Source organism: Neopelma chrysocephalum, unplaced genomic scaffold (genome assembly GCF_003984885.1).
Source record: "Neopelma chrysocephalum unplaced genomic scaffold, ASM398488v2 Primary Assembly neopelma1_63353, whole genome shotgun sequence".
NCBI classification, from domain to species: Eukaryota; Metazoa; Chordata; class Aves; order Passeriformes; family Pipridae; genus Neopelma; species Neopelma chrysocephalum.
The window spans coordinates 1-2,044 of NW_020906057.1; the positions used below are offsets into that span (position 1 = coordinate 1).

Consider the following 2,044-nt stretch of genomic DNA (forward strand, 5'->3'; position numbering starts at 1 on the left):
CCTCTTACCTGTGCCCAGGATTGCACAGCCGTCACATTCCCATCTGGTTATGCTGTCCCCAGGCCAGAGCAGTGTCTGTGGGTGCCCTCAGCAGCACAGGAGGAGCACAGGAGCAGTTGCCAGGGCCTGGGGAAGCAAACAGGTTCATAGAGGTGCTGAGCTTTTCTTTTGGGGCCTTCTCCTTCAAGCCCTGCAGAGCCCTGGGAGGCAGCTTTGGCAACTTACCCCTCCTCCTCTGCCTCCTGCCTGCCTCCTGGACAAAGGCACTCACTGGCATCGCAGCGCCTGTGTCTCTCTTCTAGCTCGGCGAATGCATTAAAGCCCTCCCATGATGGTGGTCTGATGGGAAAAGAAAACTGATGAGCTCCCTCTGCCCCGGCATCTGGCAGGTGCAGGGTGTCCCTGCTCTTCCCCCTGTGCCATTTCCAACTCCTGTGTGAAGCTGAACCGGGGACTCACGGAACAGTGCAGGGCCAGGACTGCTGGGGCAGGCCCTGGCACGGCACAGCACTTGCACCCCCTGTGTTGTGAGCCAGGCAGAAGGACACCAACCTCAAGGGCATTCAGATCCCCATGGTGAACATATCCATGAGAAACGTGTCATCATTTCTGCAGAGGGGGCACTGGAGGGATAAAAGACCAGCATGCAGAGCCTGTCCCTGCAGGAGAAACACAAGCAGCCAGAGTGAGGCCCTGGTGCTGCTGAGCCCCTGCTGTGGCCCCCGGGGTGAGGGAACCAGTCCTACTTGGATGCAGTTCCTGTGAAACCAGGCGGTTTTGCAGGCTGGGCACACCAGGGTGTTGAAGGTCTTTCTGTCCTCCACAGGCTCCATGCAGATGAGGCATTCGGTGCCCGGCTCTGGAGTCGCCTCCACTGCCTGCTGTGGGCTGTGTGTGGGGCAGAAGGCCCTGGGGGAAAAAGGGGTGGGTGAGGTGAGAAGTGCTCAGCCCTTCCCTGGTGGTGGTGAGGAGGGGACAGGAGGTACCTGCACAGTGGCATGAACTGGGTGACACAGCCTCCCTACTTGGCACAGGGCAGGTGGAAGCTCAGGTCACAGTCTGTTTCGCAGCAGGTGATGGTGGCCCCGCTCTGGCCACAGATGCAGCATCTCTGGAAAGAGCAGAGCAGCCCCATCAACAGCAGCCTCACGGCCTCCTCCTTGTCCCAGAGCTGGTTGGAAGGGCTGGGCTTTCTTGCTTGGGGTCTGGGCTGAGCTCCAGCAAACCTCGCCTGGCCCAAATCTCCCTGCTCTTGTCAGGCTCTCACCTGCTGTGCCACCTGAGAGAGTACATCTGGGATATTCCTTGGGAGGAAAACCCTGAGTCCTACTCGTTCATTCTCTTGCTGATCAAGGAGGCTGGGAAAAAACTGCAGGAAAAACGACACTCACTGATGAGGAGAGAGTGGCAGGGACTGCCTGTCAAAAAACGGAGGGAGCCCATGAAGCAACTCACCAGGCAGAACTCGTGGGCACAGAACTCATTTTTCTGAAGGTTTTCTCTACAGATGTCCGGGTCAGCCTCTGATGGCTGACACAGCAGGCATGCTGGAGGGGAGAGAGACAATGGCCCCAGTCATGGCACCTGTGCTGCCTGCCCTGACAGCCCCTCTGCCAGGCTGCGGGAGAGGCACTTTGCTCTCACCTGGCTCCCTCCCTTTGGGGGCCTCCTCCTCCCTGTCTGACGTGGGACGTGTCAGCGGTGGGTCCCTGTCTCACCGTCCCACCGGTGAGTGGAGCTCCCAGCACTGGGTGCTCTAACACGGCTCCTGTCATGGGGACTTCTGGACCGGCCAGATCGATTTGGGGTCCGACGTTGCAGGCAGGAGCAGTTTCGCCTGCGGGATGTGTCTGATGGTCTCTGCCTGGGCCTGCGCCTCCCAGGACTTGGTGCTGGCACATGGCTCCTGTCCTGGGGACTTCTGGACCGAAGCTGTGGATTTTGGGCCCGACGTTGCTGGCAGGAGTGGTTTTGCCGGCGGTCAGGCCCCCGACTGCTGGAGCAGCTGCTGTCCTCAGTTTCTGGGAAGCTGCTCTGGGATGAC

General features: G+C 59.8%; 1 long non-coding RNA gene across 2 annotated transcripts; it reads right to left on the minus strand.

Moving 5' to 3' along the window:
* Positions 1–56: 56 nt before the first annotated feature.
* Positions 57–1,304, minus strand: LOC113979238. 2 transcript variants are annotated; one of them, XR_003537757.1, is made up of 3 exons: positions 1,268–1,304; positions 226–339; positions 57–126 (listed from the first exon to the last, which is right to left on the minus strand). It is a non-coding gene; the product is annotated as an uncharacterized LOC113979238 (long non-coding RNA). The 2 variants fall into 2 exon arrangements; XR_003537756.1 differs by lacking the exon at positions 1,268–1,304 and adding an exon at positions 553–719.
* Positions 1,305–2,044: the final 740 nt, after the last annotated feature.